The 23,967-nt window shown below is 45.2% G+C and overlaps 1 protein-coding gene and 1 long non-coding RNA gene across 6 annotated transcripts in view; one reads left to right on the plus strand and one right to left on the minus strand.

Annotated features, from left to right (window-relative positions):
• Window positions 1-23,967, plus strand: part of LOC132401091 (tyrosine-protein kinase Fyn) — a 233,108-nt gene that overhangs the window by 130,910 nt on the left and 78,231 nt on the right. The gene's annotated exons all lie outside the window — the stretch shown is intronic.
• Window positions 3,129-7,931, minus strand: LOC132400350 (uncharacterized). The gene is made up of 3 exons (XR_009514234.1): window positions 7,547-7,931; window positions 5,910-5,993; window positions 3,129-3,366 (listed from the first exon to the last, which is right to left on the minus strand). It is a non-coding gene; the product is annotated as an uncharacterized LOC132400350 (long non-coding RNA).

A 23,967-nucleotide genomic window follows, 5' to 3' on the forward strand; every position in this document is an offset into this window, starting at 1 on the left:
GAGCCCTAACAGCTGATTGAGAATGTTCTGCCATTCAGAATGATCGTGCATCATGTCAATACTATATCCCTTCACGCCTTCTATGGCCCGTGGTGCCTTTTCTCCATCAAGCTATTTGGTTCTGAGGGTGTACGATCTTATCTGTGCTGCATTTTGTCAAGAACCCTGCAAGATTGTTGTCTTTAATTTATTTCTATTGCTTAGCAACTACGGAAAGCTGCACAAGTCTTCGGGGAGGCTTACAGCATCATGCACAAATTAAATAACAATAACAGCAGTGTCTGTGACTTGTGCAACTTTCAGACAGCATGTCATAAACTTGCCCTTCATGCACTGGGAGCAATTGTTCTTCGTACCCTTGAGGACCTGAAAACCTCTGTAACTGTTGAGTCTGGGCTGAACCACGATCCTCATCTATCTAATGACCCAGCCTTGAAATCCAGTGTTGTAGATTTGATAGTAGTTGGAAGCAGTTTGGATTTTAAAGGCTCATGACTATCGTAGAGGTGAAAAGACTTGATATTTATCTGCTCTGCTCATAGGCTGTGATGTCACAGGCAAGGCTAATATATTTTTTAAACATTTGGGGCCGAAACGCTGAAGTAATACTCTGACGGAGAGTGTTTTGATTTCAAACATTAATTCTGTTTCTCTTCCCACAGATGCTGCCTGACCTGCCGAGTGTTTCTAATATTTTCTGCTTTCAGTCAACAGTTACTTTGTCCTCTAGCTTTATGGCTACTTGAGAGGAAAGCTGGGTAGTCGGCAAGTTATGGTTGGATGGTTAGTACTTTGTGTTGGTCTGGAGTGACCAGACTGGATAAAGGGACAGGTTCACGTCTTGGACTTTGGTGAATCTCACATGGTCACCATTTGAGAGGTCCTCTTTTATTAAAAAGGAATTTAAATTGGTTGACTTAATCAGTCGAGTTTATTGGCATGTGGACATGGGTTAAGGGTGAAAGAGGGAACATTTAAAGGGAACACGAGGTGGGGGGAGCTTCACTCAGAAGGTGAAACGAGCTTCCAGCGCAAGTGCTGAATGTGCGTTCGATCTCAACACTTGAGGGGATTAGATCGGTATGTGGATGGGAGAAATATGGTCCCAAGTGCAGGTTAATGGAACTCTAGGGACTGACGGGCCTGCTTCTGTGCTGCGGTGATCTGTAACTCTACGTGAGCGAGTGTGGTGAGGCAGAGTACAGTGAACCGCTAGCCGCAGCGTCACGGGCAAGTGGGTACAACACCCAGAGTATACTGTAAGTTCATAATGCCAGGCACTGGGGGATATGGTGACTGTGCCAGAGTGCAACCTTAATGCAAAGTAAAATCGAGGGCAGGTCAGCAGCAGTGTACGATGTGTCCATTGAGTTCTGTTGCTAAAGTAAGGTTAAAGCTATGCAAGTCAGTCCAGGAACCTTGATGGTTGTCCTGAACTTGCTGGTGTGGGACTTAAGGCTTCCATACCTCCTGTGGGATGGCAGCAGCAGGTCGAAGGCACGGTCTGGATGGTGGGGATCCTTGGAAATGAAAGCCGCCGCCGCCTTGAGACGGTGCTTCACTGTAGGCACTGCCAGCGTTGGGGAAGGCTGTGTCCGTGGTGGACTAGGCTGCAGGGAAAAGAGTCAAAATGTTATGCTCGTGCAGCGCAGGAGGTGAAGTGCCGACGAGGCAGATGGGGCTGTGGAGTGGAAGTTGCAATCGGATCAGTCATCGATATCTCAAGCTGAAAGGCCCACCTCTGCTTTTGGTTCACAGGTGTCTGTCTACTCAGTCCTACTCTTGGGCAGTGTAGCCATGACTCTCTAGATATGTCATCTGCCCCCTTCCTTTCCAGTCCTGGAGAAGGGTCTCGGCCCAGAACGTTGACATTTCATTTTCATAGGTGCCGCCTGACCTGCTGAGCTCCTCCAGCACGTTTTTGTGCGTTTCTTTGGACATCCGATGGGACTGTGCCAGTGAGGGCATCCGAGGTGTTGGGGTCAGTCAAAGGGAGCCCGCACTAACTCAGCGGCCGCATTTGCAGTTGGGGTCAGATCGCGTATCATCGATGGAGTTCTCACGCCGGGCCAGCCTCGCTGGAGAGAGTGAGGGAGATGAGGAGTCCTGGTTGCTTGGCAAGGCATGCTGAAAGGACACCCTCCAGTGATCACTGGGAAGTATGTGGCCGGGAGCTGGCCTGGAGTCAGAATCAGATTAGCACAGATTTAAACAGCATGAAATTTGTTGTTTTGTGCTGTTGTTACAGTGCAAAACCATAAAAATGGCTGTAAATTTCAAAAACAAGCAAATCGTGCTTTTAAGAAAAGAGTAACAAGAAGTTGTGGACTGTTCAGAACTCTGATGGCGGAGGAAAAGATACTGTTTCTGAACTATTGAATCAGTCTTACAGCTCCCCTAGCTCCTCCATAATAGTAGAACGAGAGGAGGGCATTTCCCAGATGGTGAGGGCCTCCATTTGTGGATGCTGCCTTCCTTGGGCACCAGCTCTTGAAAATGTCCTCAGTGTTCGGGAGATGTGTCTGTGATAGAGCTGGCTGACTAACAGGCTGGAGTGTGAAATTGTGGAAGAACAGGTACTGCTCACAGTGAGGTCTTGAATATGAGAACTGTAAATCCACAGGGCTTGATGGAACAGTGCAGAAAGAAGCAAGGGGGCAAATCCTCCTTCAGCAAGCAGGGTGCTGTAAAATGCGTTAAAGTAATAAACAGGTTTGGCTGTTTCTGATTGCTGGTGTGAAAAGGATGGGTAGATCAGAAGTTCTTTAATGAAGCGTTCAGTTCAGTCAGTATGAACGACACTCCATTGTTCCTGAGTAACATTTGCGAGTACAATTTGCGAGAACATTGCATTGTTCTGTAAATCGTCAGTGTGGTCCGTCTGATCGCCTCTGTTCATTGTTTCTGCCACACGCACACAACCGTCCGACTGCTCCAGCGGGCAGTGTACTTGGAGTGTAACGCAGAATAGGACACAGTGCTCTGCTTGAAAACAGGGATGCCTGTGTTCACAAAGCCGCGTGCCTCGAGGTCCTGTGTTGTGATTCTAGCGTGTGACTGTGCCGCAGTCGGTGAGATCTGTTTGATGGGCTGTCTCTGAATGTGGAGTCTTCGGTCGCGTTGCTCCAACAGATGCAGCACGCATTCCACTCTTTTTCCTCGTGACTGGCCGAGTGCACCCGGCCTAGCCTGTCCGGTTCAGGCACGCTTTCAATCTGCACTGCATCGTCAGTGTGCCTGTTAACAGAAGCAAGGCTGCTCCCAAAGACGTCGGAAACAGGAGATCATTGTTGTGTGGCCTGTCTGCACCAGCCTGGTCATTTCAGTTTGTACTTGTCTGCCTTTCTCCCCGCAATTACTCTGGGCCTTGAGAAAAAGGAAAAAGCAAAAATAGAATTGCCAGAATAGCTGCTGACTGCTGGTACAGGCACAATGGGCTGAATATCTTCCTCCTTTAACTGTCCATCCATAACTACTGAGGAGTTTGCTTTGCTGGGTCTGGAGTCGCACATAGACCAGACCCGGTATGCAGGGTAGAATTCCACCCTTTAGTGAAATGATGGGTTTCTGAGTAAAACAGTAGCCCATTTCATTCAGGGATGCTTTTAGCAAAGGGAGACAGATCCCTTCCCCCCCCCCCTCCCATTTCCAGATTTAATTACTTGGATTTAAACTTCACGGATGCCATGGTGAGATTGGAATCCATGTCTCTCCGTCAGTGGTACAGAATTCTGACTGCAGCCCAATCACCTGATCACCATGCTGCCTACTCTGGTGTGGTGGATTGAAGATGCCCCGAGGTGAGGGGATGCACGGTGCCTCTGTTGGGGGTGGAAGGATGGGTGAGTGGTCAGCAACTGGAACAGGGTGCTTGAGGACCAGGTACTAGTTTTGTGGAAGAGGTCTCGTGGTGCTCCCGTGGGAAGACGATGATCAGATAATATGCCTGGTGATGTCGTACTTCCTGTGATTACATTCTTTATTTGTGCTGTTTTGTGGCTAAATACCGAGCTTTAGTATCGGGCACGAGTTTAGTGTGAACATCACCGTGCAGGACATGGCATCTCTTCGCAGCTACCAACGGCAGGACGTGCAGAAGCCTGAAGTCCCACACCACCAAGCACTGGAAAAGTTGCCTCCCTTCAGTCATTCAGTTCTTGAACCAACCTGCACAACCATAATCAGTATCTCAGAGTAGCAGCACCATAATCCTTTGATCACTTTGCATTGCAATGGGGTTTTTTTTTGTTCTAATTCTGTTCTTTCTTGGAAAAATTAGATCTTTTTTCTTGTTAATGCTGCATATGTGATGCTCTGTTGCTAAACTTTAATTGGACCTGTGCATGTGGGTACTTGCCTTTGACCTTGAACACACATTCTCTGTAATCTCCAGCTTCATGGTCATCAGGCAGCAGAAAGGAAGCTATAGACCTGTGGTTGGGAAGTTGTTGGAATCGATTGTTAGGGATGAGATTACGGAGTACCTAGAGGCACATGGCAAGATAGGCCAAAGCCAGCATGGTTACCTGAAAGGAAAATCCTGCCTGACTAACCTACTGCAATTCTTTGAGGAAATTACAAGCAGGGTAGACAAAGGAGATGCAGTTGATGTGGTGTACTTGGATTTTCAGAAGGCCTTTGACCAGGTCAGCTTAGTAAAATAAGCCCATGGAATTACAGGGGAGTTACTAGCGTGGGTGGAGCATTGGCTGCTCGGCAGAAAACAGAGAGTGGAAGTAAAGTGATCCTATTCTGGCTGGCTTCCGGTTACCAGTGGATTTCCACAGGGGTCGGTGTTGGGACTGCTGCTTTTTATGATGCGTGTCAATGATTTGGACTGTGGGATTAATGGATTTGTGGCTAAACTTGCCGATGATACAAAGATAGGTGGAGGAGCGGATAGTGTTGAAGAAACAAAGAGACTTAGATAGTGTAGGGGAATGGGCAAAGAAGTGGCAAATGAAATACAACATTGTAAAGTGTATGGCCATGCACTTTGGTGGAAGAAATAAATGGTCAGACTGTTATTTAGATGGGGAGAGCATTCAAAATGCAGTGATGCAAAGGGACTTGGGAGTCCTTGTGCAGGATACCCTAAAGGTTAACCTCCAGGTTGAGTCACAAACCAATCTTCCATCCTTGGACTCACTTTACACCACACGCTGTCGGAGCAGTGCTGCCAGGATAATCAAGGACAAGACCCATCCAGCCAACACACTTTTTATCCCTCTTCCCTCCGGGAGAAAGTTCAGGAGCATGAATACGGCCAGATTTAGGAACAGCTTCTTTCCAACTGTGATAAGACTGCTGAACAGATCCTGACCTGGATCTGGGCTGTACCTTCAAAATATCCAGACCTGACTTGCACTACCTTACTTTTCCCTTTCTATTTTCTAATTATGATTTATAATTACATTTTTTATTATATTTATTTTGATTTGTACTTCAGGGAGTGCGAAGCGCAGAAACAAATATCACTGTGATGATTGTACGCTCTAGTATCAATTGTTTGGTGACAATAAAGTAAAGTTGGTGGTGAAGAAGGCAAATGCAATGTTGACATTCATTTCTGGAGGTGTAGAATACAAGAGCAGTGATGTGATGTTGAGGTTCTATAAGGCACTCGTGAGACCACACTTGGAGTACTATGTGCAGTTTTGGGCTCCTTATTTTAGAAAGGATATACTGACTTTGGAGAGGGTTCAAAGAAGATTCACAAGAATGAATCAGTGGAGGCCAAGTCATTGGGTGTATTTAAGGCAGCGATAGGTAGGTTTTTGTTTAGCGGGTGCATCAAAGGGTATGGGGAGAAGGCAGGGGAGTATGGTTGACTGAAAGCCCATGATTGAATAACCTCCTTCTACTCCCTTGTCTTATGGTGACCATGGTCAGTGCACCTTTTTGCTTACCCTCACTGCACTTTATCCACAACAGTAACACCATATTCTGCATCCTGTTGTTAATTTCTTCTTATACTGATGGGTTGAAATGATCTGTATGGATAACATACAAAACAAAGAGATTCACTGTACTTTAGCACATCAAGACTTAGCCTTGCGTGTTCAGAGTTGGAGTTCATCACATTGAAAGTCAAGCTGAAAGTTAAGTAAGAGCAGGCAACATGTGATGTTTGTTGGAAGATCTTCAATTTTCAGAATTACCTAAAGGATCACTTTAAACATGAGGCTTTGTGACAATAACATTTATGAAGGAAACTTGTCATGGGACATTAAGTTCTTCATGACCCTGGGGAGATTAGGATCTTCAAGTACTGCAGGGCTTCCCCATCAGCGAGTTGCTCATTGGTGGAGAATTTGAAGGAGCTGGACTTGTGCTGCTGCCTGCATTGGAGGGGTCGGTGCATAAAGGCAGTGTGCAGTCTAACAGCGAGAGATCTTCTTAGTCGCTTTCCTTCTGATGACAAGGCCCTGTTACTTTGGAATGTATTAGCTAACTTATCGGTGGACAGCAGAGGCAGATGGCAAGGGAGCTGTGTGGTCTTGGTCGTAGTAGTCAGGGTTAGGCCTGAAGCTGTGGCGTCACCTGATTACGGCCACCTGAGAGACAGGTGTCGGAGTCGGTGCGCTCCGCCAGAGGTGGCGTGGCATCCAAGCTAGAGTCAGTACTACCCCTAGTGTTCATTTGGCAGGAGACAAGCTGTATTGTGTTCAACTGCAGTCTGCTACAACCTTCATGGACTTGGGGTCTTGGACAATTTTTTTTTGCGTGACTAGATTTTACCGATATCTTACATGCTCTGTGTGTCTTGTGTCTTGTGATAGTGTTGGCGCTGTATATTGCACCTTGGCCCCAGAGTATCACTGCTTCGTGTTCATGGGTATTCACACCAGATATGGTTGAATGACAATCAAATTTGAACTTGCTACATGGGAGAGAGAATCATGGAGAATGTATTCACTGAGTCATGCAAGGAAATGATGAGGCAACTTGACTCCAGCTCATTCAGAGACAAACTTGAAGGTGCCCAGGAAGAGAAGTTGCAAAACCTTGGCAGCTGCCAAGTGATCAAATTTAAAAATGTCCTGACGTTGGCCCTGGGTGAAAGTGGTAGGTTCCTTGTCTCTTTCAGCTCAGTGTCTGGTGAGGACCTCACTTAGACAGCAGGCTGCGTTATCCATTAAGGTGGCTGTCCTTGCTCAAGCACGACCTTTCCTAGAAAGGAGCGCGCTGCAAAAGGATATCAGCATCTAACATCCAATATCATGAATATTTTAAATCCCTGATCTCCTAATAAAATATACAGCTACTGTATATCATACAGAGCATATTTAGAGCTATGGTGTCGCACAGCTCAGAAACAGTCCCTTAAGGCCACTACGTTCATATCAACTGTCAATTACCCATCCCATTTACCAGCATTTGACCCATAGCCTTCAACTTCCCAGTTCAAATAGTCACCTAAATGCTTAAGTATTGTGAGCCTCTTCATCTTCCTATCCACTAGGCAGTGCATACAGATTCCAAATGCATCCTGGGTGAAAGATTGTTTCTCCGATTTCCCCCCCCCCCCCCCGAACACCCTTACCTCAAACTACTGCCCTCCATTCTCTGGGACTATTTATAGTATATCCAATTTGGAGGGCAGATCATTCAGATTCACAAAATACCAGCGTGACGTCTCTTTTTCTTTCATGTATTGCGCAGATCTTTTCTGTGACTAAACAGCACAAGGTTTTTGTTCATGTGAATTCCAAATCGATCTGTGTGCTGGAAAGCACGGCTTAAACAGGAGCTGCAGCCCTTTCCCCAGAAATCCTCTGCAGATGGTCGCCACCAATACCCAGGAATGTTGCCAACAGTTCTTTGATTGTATTGAAGTCTGAGTCACAATAAAGCGCTGGAACTTGTCCATCTGCGTGGATTGGATTAGTTTGTAGAGGGAGTTTTTAAAAAATCCACATTTTCCTTGAAAGAAATTTTCAACAGTTACAAAAAAGTAATTCTAATATAATTAGATGGGATATTAACAGTTTAAATTAAAATTGAGAGCTCTCGATCGCGGTGACAGCAATGGCTGCGGAAACAGGGTTAATTTTAGTGTATTGTCATGGTTATATCTGTAGCCCTTTGCACCACATCAGCATTCAGTTTAATTCAGTGACTCATTTCTGTTGCATTCCTGGGCCAAAGCCAATTTGTTCATGAACAATGGCAGGGGAAACAGTTGCCAGGATTTGCTTTCGGACGAGTCAGCGGTGTAACTCCAGGGTGTCCTTGTCCTACGCCATCCAGCAGTCGATAGGAAAAAAACGTCAACCTTCAGATAAGACAGGGGTTCCCATTCTGGGGTCCACAGACCCTTTGCTTAATGGTGTTGGTCCATGGCATTGGAAAAAAAGGATCTCAAGGGAACCCTTGAGATCAGATGATCAGAGGAATAGGTAGTGTGGACAGCCAGCACCATCTTCTCAAGGCAGCAATGGCTAATACAAGTGGGTGTAATGTTAAGATGCCGAAAGGAGGTATGAGGGGATGTCAGAGATATGTTTTTAGCGCAGACGGGTAAGTGCGTGGAACTCGCTGTAGGGATGGTGGTAGAGGCTGATACCTGAGTGATTTTTAAGAAATTCTTAGGCACGTGGATAAAGGAAAAACAGAGTTCAATATGAAAAAGAAAGGTTAGATTAATGTTTGAGTAGTTTAAAAGGTACAAAACTGTAGGTGAATGGGCCTGTATTGTGCTGTACTGTTCCATGTTCCATGGTGACCAATTTTTGTTGCCATTTTGTCCTTTAGTTCGTTTCTTGAATTACACCAATGCAACCAGCTTCGTTCTGCTGGGACAGGTGTCTGCTCCAAGTGGTTTGTGCCCTGTTTTTGGCTTTGATGTTGGCATTTGGCACCATGATAATGACCTCTGTAGGGTTGGTTCTCCCAGCCCTGCGTTCCCATGGGGTCCTGTACTTTCGAAAGACCTACAGGACTTTGAGGGACTGAGTTATGGAGAAGTTGGCACTGTTTTCAGTGGTGCAGCTCGGTGGGACTAGCACAAACTGGATGGGCTGAATGGCCTGTTTTTGTGCTGTAGTTTTCTATGAATCTATTGTTATTGAGTGGTCTTCTACAAATATGTGTGACATCTCTGAATATCTTAATCAACTTCAAGCTTATTGCCATTCAACTACATATATGTATTACATGTATATCGTCAAATGAAAGAACCAATGTTCCTCTGGATCAAGGTGTACAACACAGTGCATATAGCCCACACAAGTAATGATGGTTTCATCACTTGTCCTTCTGCATTTGGCACCCTAATCCCTCTCTCACACTGCATTGTCTTCCTTTGCCATTGGAAAACAAGCAAGTACTTATCAAACAGCTTATTCCTTCCAGTTGTGTGTATCCAACATTTTATAACTATTAAACTGAACCGGGTGTCAGGATGGAGAGGAGGTGTGAGGAGCTCCTTCCATCCATTAGCCTGCTGGACACCCGTGGGCAAGGTGTAACACCTGCTTAGCCCCCCGATCAGGGTCACATGAAGCCACGGGAGCAGGTCTTATGAGCAGCTGGTGCACATCACAAGTCCTGGTTATGTGACCACTGACGCCAGGCAGACGATCTCTGAAGAGTATTGATAATGGCTGGGGTCAGCTGAATTGTAAGGGCACTGTCCAGAAGGCGAAGGCAAACAGCTTGCCCGGAACAATCATGGTATTGACTAGAGCCACAGGTAACAATCCCTCACTCAGTAGACAGCTAAAAGACAGATGAAAGGCAGTGATCGTCCACATCATACGACTCGGCACATGATGATTAAACAGAAACATTGAAAGTATCCAATCAATATTTTTAAAGCCTTTTGGACTTTTCTCCTTCATTGCTTTATAACACTGTCCAGGGGATTAATTTTTAATTCCTGGGAACTACAAATCATTGAAAGCGGATTGAACACATTCACAGAGAAATAGATTCCCAAGAACAATATGTTTCTGCTTTTATTAGATTCCGTTTCCTCAATTATTTAACTTCTGGTACATTTATTCCCAAAGGAAAAGCAGTTAATCAAGCCCATTAATTGTACTTCACATCAACCCCATCAAACAAAGCATGCTTTTTAACAGAACCAATAAAAGTCCTCCTGATTGGTTGTCGACCACAATGCATGGTCTTTCTCGTTAATAACCACGGAGCTTCTATTCATGTATTGAAATCACAAATAGGCAGGGGTTGAAGGTACATTTGCTCAAAAAAATTACTGAAGTGGAACCTTCAAACTGAAGATGAGATTCAGTGCCCTTACATTTAGAGTTGCGAAAGTAATTGGTGCGAGACTAAGCTTGGGCTATGGGGAACAATTTCCACTTGAGAGGGACAGTGAAATTAGGGGCAATAAATAGAAGATGGTGACTCAACTCCAGAGCCACATGTATAAAATGCTGGAAGAACTCAGCAGGTCAGGCATCTGCTTTGGAGGGTAATGACCGTTGACATTTCAGGGTGAAATCCTTCAGCAGGACTCATCTCAAAATGCTAACTGTTCACTTCCCTCCAGAGATGCTGCCTGATCTGTTGAGTTCTTCCACCATTCTATGTGTGTTGTTTAAGATTTCCAGCATCTGCCGAATTTCCTGTGCACATCAACTCAAAGCAGAATCCATGTGTAAGAGTAACTTTAGTGTGGCTGCTGTTTAATAGGACAGGAAATGCTGTATAGATACATAATATCCCAAATCGTATTAGGGAGCTTAATGTAAAGGAACCCTTAGGAGGCAGTGATCATGATGTGATTGAATTCACACTGCAGTTTGAAAGGGAGAAGCACAAGTCACATGTATCAGTCTCGGAATTACAGAGACCTGAGAGAGGAGCTTGCCCAGGTGGATTTGAGGAGAATACTTGTGGGGATGAAGGCAGAGCAGAGGTGGCTGAAGATTCTGGAAATAGCTTACAAGGTGCAGGATAGATATGTCCCACAGGAAGTTGTTCTCAAATGGCAGGGGTAGGCAAGCATGGCTGACAAGGGAAGTTAAGGACTGCATAAAGGCCAAGGAGAGGGCATATAGGTAGCAAAAGTGAATGGGAAGTTGGATAATTTGGGAAGCTTAAAATCCAACAAAAGGGAACTAAAAAAGCTACAAGAAGGGAAAAGATGAAATATGAGGCAAACCAGCCAATAATATAAAGCAGCATACTAAAATTATTTTTCAGTTATATAAAGAGCAAAAGGGTGGTGAAAGTTGATATTAGACCACTGGGAAATGATACTGGTGTGATAGTAATGGGGAATAAAGAAATGGCAGATGAACTTAAGCATCTATCTCCACTGTGGAAGACACTAACTGTGTGCCAGAAGCCACTGGGTGTCTAGGGGCCCGAGTGAGTGCCATTGTAATTACAAAGAAAAAAAGAGCAAAGCAAACTCAAAAGTCTTGTGGGGCATAAGTCACTGGACAAGTAGGACTACATCCCAGAGTTCTGAGAGAGGCTGCTGACAAGATAACGGATGCATTGGTCATGATCTTCTGATCATCATTTCTACGGGCACGAAGGGGAATGAGATAGGAAGGAGAACACGTGAAAGTCAGTAAACATTTATAGCACTGCAAGAGGCGTTGTATCTCTGCTGGCATAGAGTTAGAGGATTTAAATTTCTGAAGATCTACCACTGTGTGTGCGGCAAACTTGCAGTGTAGCAATTGCCTCTATCCAGCAAGCTCAGCATGACTTGGGAAAAAAATATATTTTCGGCTCTAAAAACAGAAACCTAGAAACTCATTTGGAGGCTTGTATGATGACTAATGATAGGTTGTAATGGGCTTTTCAAAACAAAATATGCAAGTTTATTGTAAGGAGATGAATAAAAACATTTATCTGTAACAATGAGGAATCCTTGTGCATTCTTTGCAATATTATAGGCAGCTCAAGGACATATTCACAGAGCTGCTTTAACTGAAGCTGCCAGGATGGCACCAAATAAGCATCGTGTTTCACAGCCATCCAGATTTATTTGAATTAAAAGAAATCTCTGGTTGTTTCCCACTTTCCTCTGCCCACCATACCAGGCCTGGCGTTCTGAAAGTCCGACATGCTTCCTCCTGTCTGTTTGGCACTAACCATTTCAGTTTGGCTGCAACTTTATGGCAGCTGTTCATATCTGACACTGTTGCTGTGTTTGTACTCTACGGAGAGATTTCTCATCTACTTCCATCCAGATTTATTATCCACTTGCTCTTGCTTCCTGATATCAGCGCCGTTTCACAACAATGAAATGGCAGTCAATGATGCACGCTGCCAGATTCCAGCATCTGCATCCTCTCGAGTCTGCACGGTTTCATGCTAGCTCCTTACGGTATCTGCATATTGCAATGAGTGATAATACAGTGAACAGTTTCTGTATAGAGGACAAGTTGAGGGGAGGAATCGGGGAAGATTAAAGTCCGTGGTTGTCACAGGAATCTCTGGAATTTTGCTTCATATTGGCTTAGCAGTAAATCACCATAAGAACAACTTTAAGTTGGGTGCAGTTTGGTAGGCTGGACCATCGTAATTCTAGACATAGAGCCATGGAGAAGTACAGCACAGAAACAGGCCCCTTGCCCCATCTAGTCCATACCAAAACCATTAAATTGCCTACTCCATCGATCTGCACTGGGAACATAGCCCTCTATATCTGCACTGTCCATGTACCTATCCAAACTTCACTTACACATTGAAATCGAGCTTGCACGCACCAATTCTGTTACTTCCGTATTGGACCACAGCAGTGAATTCTGCCCTGACTCCTTTCCTTCCAACTAATTCTCCCGCCCTGATGGGATGACATCCTTCAGACATCCCATTCTTCGGTGCTTGTAACAGAGAGCAGCCCACTGTTGTCACGTTGTCCCTCGTGTCTGGTCTCCTGCTCCGTGGTGGGACTGCTGTCTTCGATTATGCAAGTGCCTCGCAACGTATGGATAATACGGGACTCCTTCACTGCCTGACTGCCCACCTGAGCAAATTAAACCGCCCCTCTAACCCAGGGCTGTGATTGGCACCAGTGTCAAACGAAGTAGGTGACTTTCTCCTACCCCCTTCTAAGGCTTCTGACATAAGCTTGCTCTTGCCCACACTTCATACAGATAAGAGTTCCTGTGGTGATTACACTGTTTCTACCATCAGCACTGCAGAGCATGGATACCGTGCCTCCTCCAACGTGTCCCTCTGTCGCACTTCTGCTTACACAATTGCAGTTCCATGCAATTAATTCACTTGGATTATTTTAAACTGGCTGATTGCTTCCTTCCCTCTCTGCACCTCCTTCCCACTTGTTCGCAAAGCACTCTGGCTTTGTGCCTCAGCTGCATTGTGTCAAGTGTGACTGTCAAAGGCTCATTGTGCACTTGCTTCATGAAATGCACACAACTTGGCATTTAACCTCTTCGGAATTTGGGTGACTAGATCATAACACCATACATTTGCATTTAGCACTTGAATCATAGAATAGGGTTTGGTGGGGGTTGTGACGGAGACAAGATCTCCTTTGATATTCGGCTCCCTTCGGATTTGGCTGGACTGGCTGATGTGTACATCTGGTGATCTGTCCTGGGACTCCCCCTTGGTCATTTTTTAAAGTCCTGGATGCACTTAACCCTTCTTCTGCCCCGTGCGCAGGTTGATGTGGGTGCTTCACGTCTGACAACTGTTCAGATTCCTCTTTCCATCACCAAAGTTGTTAACGGATTCACGTTGGCAGCGGGAGAGAGAGGCTGTTTTGTACTAAGCTCATTATTATTATGCCATGTGTAAAATGTTCTGTTGTCAGTGCTACAGAGCAGAAGGTTTTCCAGTTTAATGTCTGTTGCGTTGAATGATGAATAGTCTGCCGTTTCCTCGTCTGTCATCCATGACAGAGTTAAGTGCTCCTCTCCAAAGTCAGCAGAGTTCACTCTGCCTGACCCAAGGGCTTTAATGCAACTTTATTATGATGTTTTCTTACCGATCATACTATTTAACATAGAGCCAAGAACATTACAACACTGGAGAGGCCATTAGGCCCATAGTATTATGCCAACCTTGATACCAACTTTTACTAAATGTCCTCTTCCCGCATATCATATGTATACCTCCATTCTCTTTCTAAAATCTCTTATGCTGCACCAAACTGCCTGCTTCCGGAACCATTCCATACCACTCTCCACTCTATTCTACTATTTGACCCCCCTCTCTCTCTCTCCCTCTCTGTGTAAAAAAAACAAAACTTGCTCCTTATGTTACCTCTAAACTACGCCCCCGTGCACACTTAGGCACATGTGCCAATCTTAAAAGCATGTCCTCTGGTTTTGGCATTTCTGATATCATGGGTGACGGGGTTAGATTTGTCTCTGCCTCCACTAGGTCACACTTGGGCAAGGTGTAGCACCTGCTTAGCCCCCCCCACCCCCCCAAAATCAGGGTCACGTGAAGTCATGGGAGCAGGCGGTGGATGGTCGTACGAGCAGCTGGTGCATATCACAATCCCTGGTTATGTGATGACCACTGACAGCAGGCAGACAATCTCTGAAGAGTATTGATAACGGCTGAGGTCAACCGTTTTGTAAAGTCACTGCCCAGAAGAAGGTACTGGCAAACCACTTCTGTAGAAAAATTTGCCAAGGGCAGTAGACCATGAACACCCAAATCATACAACACAGCACATGATGATGATGATATCTGGGTGATGTGATCAGTAATGGGTAAAGCTGTGCCATGTGCCACGTTTCCTAAATGACCATGGATGACTGAGAGGACTTGACTATAATCTAGAGAATTGTCCAAGTACCATCCTCACACTTGCGAGCATTTGAGGTCAGTTGCAAAGAATAGTGTGAAATAAAAATATATCATTGGCTGCAAAGAAATTTAGTCTGGGGGCTGAATTGATGCAAATGTCTTGTTCTGAAGTGGAAGTTGTGAGGAATCCCATTGACAAGTTCTACGAGATGAGATTACTCACTCTTTCCGGTAGCTGAAGTGTTTCTTTGCATGAAAGTGCTGCTCAGTGTTGTGAACTAAAGACCTTTCAATAGCTCCGTGTAAGTACTGTTGTTGACGTTTGTGCCAGCAACTTATCGCAGTCTAATTAACCACAGCATCCCTTCTCAGGTTTTACTTGGATATCATTAAGTTCAAGCAAAATCGTACTCAGGATTGTCTGTGAGATTAGTTTATAATCTGCTCGTGTGAAATGTCGGCAATGGACCACGATTCAAAAAGGAGTCTAAGAGGCAGGCATTGAAGGTGGGGGGGGGGGGGTAGGTTCGATGGGATGTTCTTTACTCAGAGAGTGGTGGATGCCTGGAAAGCCCTGGTAGAGGCAGATACATTAGAGGCTTTTAAGAGACCTTTGGATGGGCACATGGAGCTGAGGAAGATGGAGGGATAGGGGCATTGTGCAGGTAGGGTGGATTAGTTTTGGGGGGGCTTTTGATTTACTTTTTAGCAGCACAACATTGTGGGCTGAAAGTTCTGTGTTATAACTTCATAAACCAAAAAGTACATAAGAAATCTCCCAGGCAGCAAAAATGAAATTTGGATTTTAAGTCTCTCTTAATTTCATAGACCGCCAGGCAGGGATATAACAAGCAACACACACAAAATGCTGGTGGAACGCAGCAGGCCAGGCAGCATCTACAGGGAGAAGCGCTGTCAACGTTTCGGGCCGAGACCCTTCGTCAGGATGTAACAACATCTTCATATTTATTAGATAGTACACCTGTTTCGAGACACGATGCAAGGACTACACATACTTGGTGTGTGTTTCTCACCCCTGTGGTGTTGATGCATTTGACATCATCTAAAGCCATAGTTAATTATGCTGGAGCCCTCTGTCCTCAAAACTAAATTGGGTAAAACCCTGATTCCAAAGGTGCTGAATGGGTTAATGGTGTCATGGGAGGCAGTGGTCTGAATAGCTGGTGCTGCCCATGGGTCAGTCGACACGAGGAGGTGTAATGGTATGAGGTGAGGAGGTAAAACTGGTGCCTGGGGCTGGGCTGGTGACTGGGCTCAGTGAGGGATGAGCATTCAGGATCAGAGTCAGGTCTCACATCGGCATATGTTGTGAAATTTGTAATACGTAACAATAGAGAAAAGATTGTGAATTACTGTAAATATATATTTATTGTATAGTTAAAATAAATTAGTGCAAAAATAGAAATTAAAGTAGTGAGTTCAAGGGTCCAGTGGCCTTTCAGAAGTTGAATGGTAGATGGAAGTCGTTCCTGATTCAGTCAGTCTGTGCCTCCTTCCTGACGGCAGCAATGAGAACAAGACGTGACCTGGGTGATGGGGGCCCTTCACGATGGATGCTGCCTTTCTGAGGCATCACTCCTTGAAGATCTGCTGGATACAGTGGAGGACAGTGCCCATGATGGAGCTGACTACGTTTACAATTTGAGGGGTGAAGGGTAGACTGGACGGGTGTTCGGGGTCAGTATGGGGTGAAGAATAGATTAGAGATTGGGAGTTGGTGTGAGTTGAGGGGTAGGTGGTCAGCTTGGTGTAGATTGATAATAGGGGTGAGTTGTCAGGGTGGGGATTGAGAGGTAGATATGCTAAGGGATAGGATGAGGTAGACTGGTGATTGATGGCGTGAGCATATTCAGTTCCCTTCCATCGTGCAGACCCTTGTCCCCAGAAGATTGGTGCCAATTGGTTTGAGTGTGTCTCTGCCTTCAAAATAATCTGCTGGACTGTAGAGGAAGGAAATCCTTGAACCATAATCATTGACCTTGAAACCGATTACTTTATTTCTGCCTTTTAATGTTTCATTCGAGCAGAAGAGAGAGATCCTGAGAGAAGAGGGCTGAGCCCGAACCACCAGGATTGTCTCTGGGGATTTTGGGAAATGGAGATAATCTACAGAAAAATTGTGCATGCTTTGCAGCAGTGTTATGTTTTATTAATTTCTTGAACAGTTTTATTTGTTAATTAAACACAGAAGTATTTATATAAGTAATTATAAATAATTGGGAGGTGCCTGACTTCGGCAGCAAGAATAAAGAGGTCGCTATTGCAAGCAAAACCACTCAACTGTGCTTGGTCCATCAGCCACTAATCACAAAGTACTTTAAACATCATGAATGCTGCTTCAGAAATCTCTGGTTTCCAGCTTGACTGAACCAGGCAGACAATATGCAGCTTAGAGGGTACGGTGTATTGCTGCTGGAAGCACTGTAGCATAGTGGTTGGCACAACACTCTACAGTACCAGCGACCTGGGTTCAATTCCCGCTGCTGCCTGGAAGGAATTTGTACGTTCTCCCTGCGGCCACGAGTTTCCTCTGGGTGCTCTGTTTTCCAAAGACCTGTTGGTTGATCACTTGATTGGTCTTTGTAAATAGTTCTGTGATTGAGCTGGAGTGAAATTGGGGGTTGTTGGGCAGAGCGGCTTGAGGGGCCAATTTATCAATAAATAAATAAAACAATAAGTACATATTTTTAAAATTAGTTGTACCAGCATTTTGTCCACTTGGAAATGGAATAAACACGAACTTCTCCTGGTTCACTTTTTTTTCCATTCAGCCCAACTCTGGTACGGAAAACGTTGTCTGTCCGTTTGCTGTCAATGGAAAGCAGATCAGCACAGGAACAAGTCCTTCAGCCAAGCTAAACTACTCCCTCCTGCTTGCATGTGAACTGTATCCCTGCATCCCTGTGTATTTAGCTATTTATCTAAAATGGGGGTTCCCAATCTGGGTGTCCTCGGGCCCCCTCAGTTGATGGTAAAACTCCATGGCCTAAAAATGGTTGAGAACCCCTGCTCTAGAAGCTTCTCGAATGTCATTGTCACATCAGCTTCCACCACCACTCCTGGCAATCTGTTACAGGCACTTACCACTCCCACACATCCCCTGTAAACTTTCCCCTTCTCGCCTTAAATGCATGCCCTCTAGTATTTGACATTTCCACCCTAGGGAAATCTTAAGTTTGCCTCTCGTAACTTTATGTACTTCTATTGGGTCTCCTCCCAACCTCGACACTCCAGAGAAAATAATCCAATTTTGGTGACCCATCAGGAATGTATTGTTGTGACACTGCAGTTAAGTTACTGAACCAGTAACACAGAGATCTGAGTTCAAGGCCCACAATGGAATTGAATCCATTTTTAAAGAAAACTATTATTTAAATGATGATTGGCCAAAACTTGGGACCACCCCGTCATAAATTTTATCAGGAATTTGCCATTTTTACCCAAATGTAGCTAAAGATATTGACCTCCAAAAACCGGGTCCTACAATGTTGATTACCCACACTGCATATATTAGCTCGGCAAACTGTACGCAGAAGGGGAAGTTGTGTGTTAATGTGAAAGCTGCCTCTGTTTCTCTGTAGGCAGTCTGTACCTTTGTGGGGACTTGATGAAGCTAGTGTCACCTACGTTCTTTTTCCAGCGGCTGACCTTTAACACGGCAAGTGCAGAGTCCAACTGCACACACGTAACATGGACCAAGCTGTAAAAGAGCCGGCCAGCATACCCTGTGCCAACCTTAATCCAGAACTTTTGCAAGGAGGCCCGAGAGATGCTGGCCTCTGGAATAATTAACAAAATGCTGGAAAGGTTCAGAGGGTCAGGCCACATCTATGGAGGAAGATGGACAGTCAGTATTTCTGGTCAAGGCCCTTTATCAGCTCTCCAAGGAGTGTTCCCTAAGCTGAATCTCCAGTGTCCCATTGGTCTAAAGCTCAATCACCTCTTCCTCAGAACCAGAACAGCTGCTGATGCTGGGAGTATGAGACAGAAGTAGGAATGCTGTACACTCTCAGCAGGTCAGGCAGTGTTTTTCAGGCTGAGATGCTAATTCTTGTTCCCCATCTCTTCCCGAAGGTCATTGGATAGATGGGACAGGGCTACTGTCTGAGGCACAAAAGGCTGATTAATCCAATCTCTGCACTCCATTTCTTTCGGGAAGGTATTTCTCCGAGCTGTTTCTGAGAGATTTCAGTGGATTGTAATGGCTTCATGACATATTCCATAGTTCTGACTTTGCCTGTACAAGTCAAAAAGTGTAGACGGGGCAAATGAAACAGATTGGCCACAGTTATGGCCTATTATCTTGTAGCTTGCTTATGTGTTTATTTATTTATTTATTGTGCTCTGTTGCGGATTAGGCTCTTCCAAACCTTCAGGCCACGCCGCTCAGCATTCCCCCAATTTAATCCCACCCTAATCACGGGACACTATACAATAGTCAACTAACCTGCCAATCAGAGCACCTGGAGGAAACCCATGCAGTCACGGGTAGAACGTACAAACTCCTTACAGGCAGCGATGGGAATTGGAACAGGATCGTAAAGCATTGTGCTAACCACTACACTACCGTGCCACCTTCGGACTGTAGACCTTGGAGGTTAAGGGAATGAGGAGTGGCCTGTTTTAAGTTTCTGAGGAGGATTGGCAGGGTAAAGCCATCACTCATGCTATTGGGACCATTGGGAGGAGCCGTTGGGACCAGGTCTGGTCTTATTAATGGAGGTAAAGCAGAGAACAAGGATGAGAGGTTTCCTTTTGTTTTGGTGGCTGGGTTGTTATTTTCATCTTTCCCTTTTCTTGCCTCTCCTCTTTCTTCATTTAGCACTCCCTCCCTCTAACTCTCCAGGCCTCCTCGCCTCCTTCAGCCGCATGCCCTGCTGCTCAGCCGGTCAGACGGCTCAGCATTTGAAGCCCATGAGTGGACTGGTATGCAGATAGCCTCATGGATCACTCCTCTCCCCTACCGTACCCGATTAGGGTGGACTGTTGAGTAGTGAAATAGGTGAGGGGCAGCTCAGACTGGGCCTGCTGGAGGTGGTTGCTGAGCAGGTCCTGGCAGAGGGAACTATTTTGTTCTTCGTGTCCCACAACTTCCAAATCCCCTTCTTCTTGCGCTGGAAGACCTCTGTTTTACCATATATAGAAGCTGATTGTCATAACTACATGACAAATCCACTGGAAAAAGCCTTTCCTGCCCGGTGTTTTATTGCTTAGTCAATATTCCATTTCCACATTGTTGTTCATGGGAGCTTGCTGTGGGAATGTGCTCTGTCCAATTGCCTGCATTACAACAAAGACAATACTTCAAAATCACTCAATGCCTTGTGAAGCACTTTAGAACATTCTGTAAGGTGTGTGAAAGCACCATTGAAATTTCTTTATTCCAGTGGTAGAGGTTGTTCTGTGAGGGATAATCAACTGAATTTTAAATGCATAATAATTTCCAACATCTAGGATACAAGCGCTCATTTTAATAAAATAAATGTGGCTGTAAAATCGCATAAACTAAATGTGAGGTTTGTAATAAAATGTCTCTAATTTATCATTTGAGCACTTTTTTCCACATTCTAATATTGTGGAAATAATCCCAATAGTTGTCCCTGTCTAATAGAGATGATGAAGAGAAACCAGCAGGTGTTTATCATGATCAGAGGAGGTTTGGTTTAATAATCAGGGATTTTAAAACAACCTGCATGTTAGACCATAAGATATAGGAGCAGAATTAGGCCATTTGGCCCATCGAGCCTGCTCTGCCATTTCATCATTTTCCCCAATCTCCTGCATTCCCTCCATATCCCTTCATGCCTGACTAATGAAGAGCCAACCAACCTCTACCTTAAATATACCCAATGATTTGCTATCCACAGCTGCCTGTAGCAATGAGTTCCACAGATTAAGGGTTTTTTTAATTTCTTTCACAGATTATTTTTCTTGCAGTACATTATTTTTGTAATTACGATTTTAGGCTGTTAGACTGGAGTACTGTCAGATCTTGTGCAATGTCAGAGGTCTTACCAAAAAGAGGCAGAATGAAAATGATCCATTTGCTTTTACTAGCCTGCACGATGTAAGACAATAAAATAGTGGTTGGACTTTCTTAAGCAATTATTCTTTCTGCGGTAGTGATTGTTCTTAAAATTCTACTGATAGCTTCTAGAATCTTGGAAGGGCCAATTGTCAACCACAAGGATTTCAGTGCGTTGAAGGAAGTTAGAGCTAGGGATTCCCTGGCCTTGATTCTTTGCCCTGTGTTGGTGTCACTGTAAGGAGTTAGATTTCCACAGTCACAATTTGCCTTCTGGATCACAGCCCATCACTCCTAGCTCCCGTTGTCTCTCTATCTATGACAAAGCATCATACTGTATAAACTGTCTCTGGGATCCAAGCACTTCTGAAAATTCTTTAATAAAAAATAGTTCTTTCTGTTGAGCTGTCACCCAGTCCAGTCTTTATTTTTTGCCTTACTTTTCACATCAGCCTCAAAAACCACCATCTCCAACTCCCAACCCTGGCCCACATCTCCCCACCAGGTCCGCGGAGTCCTCGCACTCCCTGCCAGGTCTCCACTCCTGACCCTCTCTTCCCCCCCCCCCTGCCAGGTCCCCCCTCTCTCAACTCGCCTGGTACCTCCTCCCCCCTCACCCGCCAGGTCCCCCACTCTCTCCCTGCCAGGCCTCCTTGTCGTTTTGGGATTTAGTGGGCAAGTCATCAATTATTTAATTGCATCATGCCCGGACCCTGAGCGTTAACTCATTTATCCACTGTATAAGCAAAATGCAACTTGACATGCTGGCGGTGGCAAGCTTTTATTGGAGTGTTGCCAAGGATTAGAAGGCTGGAGTACTGCTTAGGATATGGAGGGTTAAGGAGAGATTTAGCGGAAGTTCATGAAAAGTTTCAAAGAGATAAATGTGGTGAGACGGCTTGAGGAGGATCAGTAAGCTGAGAACAGAGATTTAAGATGATTAACAAAAGATCAATAAATAAGAGAAGGAAAGTATTGTTTAATCAGTGACTTTAATCTGGATTGCATGGTTTAAACATATTCCTTGGCCAGATCTGAAAGGTAGCTTGGATATCTGCTAGAAAGCCAAATTTCTGTGATACTGTACGTGAGCCGGGGTGAAAGCTAATGATGCAGCCGCTTCAAAGAGCCAGCATAGCCAGGTCAGCCTCACGCCTCCTCGGAGATGTGCGGCAGGTTAAAAACTGCGTTCAAAGGCACAGCCACAGCTGAGCAGGACCGCTTCACTAAGAGCTTTCGGACACGGTAGGGTGAGTGACATGCCCTACGAGCAAAGGGTGTGATCCAAAACTCAGGGTGAGATGGCAGAAACGTCGAGGAAATTGCTCCCCTGGTGATGATGTTGAAGCCAAAGAAGGCCCTCATGGAGGTAAGGAGTGAATGCCAGTGATTCACTAGAGATCTCAGTGTATTGATGAAAGTTATGGTTGACAATTGGCCCTTCTAATAGGATATGTAGAAGTATGAAGCTTTATGCCCCGCATTGCTCAATGTTAGTCACCTTCTCGATGAAGCTGTTGGGCCTTGCTGCGTACAAATGGAGTGATGTTTCCTCCGTTACTGCCACCGTCGCGCAGTCAAGTTCTCTGCCCGAAGCGAATGCAACCGCAGGTACAGTACTGGAGTCAGGAGTAACGGCTGCGGAACTCTGGGGCAGGCAGCGTCTATAGGAGGAAATAGTTGGCATTTCAAATCATCCAGTTCGAATGAAGGGTTTTGACCCAAAACAGTGACCCCGTAGATGGTGCCTGACCCGCTGGGTTCCTCCGACATCTTGTGTGTTAGAGAAAACTACAGATGCTGCTAAAAGAAATGCGTTACGAACTCAGCCGGTCAGCATCATCTTTAGGACAAGTTCTGGGTCCGTGGCCTTTCCTTGGAAGCTGTTGACTGCTTTTCTCTTTCCACACATGCTGCTCGACTGTCCGAGTTCCAGCGACATTTCTGTTTCTTTCAAATCCATTGCTCGGGGGGAGCAACCTGCCTGGGGTCTGAAACTCTGCTCTGAGCTGCCCAAGCGCTTTGGAAGTGTCTGGCATCGGCCCCGAGGAAGTGTTTTGTGAAGGGCACCTTTTCACACTCTCTGCAGGTCCCAGGAATGGCACAAAGCCTTCCTTTCACGCTGCTAGGCCAAAAACAAAATTGGCTGGCACAGTTTTACAAAAATTACTACCCCAGCTCACTCATTGTAATGAGGTTTTTCACATTAACACAGGAGGAAGTGATGCAATATATCTATTTAATGCTTTATATGTAGGGAAAGGACTCCAAATAGTGCAGCATCTTTATCGCTTTATAATGGGCTAAAGGCAATATCATGTCAGCCCAAGTGATTTGTAGGAATTCGATAATTAACTAAATCTTGCATGTGGCAGGAAAAGCTGATTTAACTTTTCATGACAGAAGTACTCAAATGAAATTGAGAACTGTGTGAAGACGGATGTAAGTACTTGGTGGAGGCACACTTTAAATCACAACACTCTCATGTACAATACGGTAATTGTTTACAGGAACGTTGCCAGAGGTAAATGAACTGGCCCCTCCCTCAGGCTGCTGTCAGGGTTGTAAAGCGTTCCTCGCTATTGGGGAGTCTGTAGGATCGTCGACTCTCAGGCTTGCTCGAGCCATTGCGTCTGTACCAGTTCCTGGGAGAATAGTCCCGCTAATATTATTCCTTAGCTCTTGCAAATGGCTGACCACTGGCTGATCAGATGGTAACAGGAAACCTGGCACGCCTAGGCCTCAGGAGATCTTCACGAGGGATTTCCCAAGCTTTTTTTGGAGGCATTTAAGGGTGAGGGTCACAGTGGCCTGTCCTGTCCATTGGGAAGAGTTCTACTTGGGTTTAGTTCCGCAGCCCCTTCATCGCCTGGTGAAGTAGAATTGATTTGTATCACGAAAAGGGATATGGCCGATACATCAGGAACATTTAAGAAACTCTTAGGCAGCCACATGAATGATGGGAAAATGAAGGGCTGTGTAGGAGGGAAGGATTAGACCAGGGGCTCTCAACCTTGTTTTTTATGCCATGGACCCCTACCATTAACTGAGGGGTTCGTGGACCCCAGGTTGGAGACCCCTGACATAAGTGATCTTATACAACACCAATGGTCATGTGATGTCAGAGCAAAGTGGTCTGAGTGGCCTCTCTTACTCCTCCTGTACCTGTAGCTAGAAGGGCAGGTGTGTCTGGTGGTGCAGTC

Source organism: Hypanus sabinus, chromosome 10 (assembly GCF_030144855.1).
Source record: "Hypanus sabinus isolate sHypSab1 chromosome 10, sHypSab1.hap1, whole genome shotgun sequence".
Classification (NCBI taxonomy): Eukaryota; Metazoa; Chordata; class Chondrichthyes; order Myliobatiformes; family Dasyatidae; genus Hypanus; species Hypanus sabinus.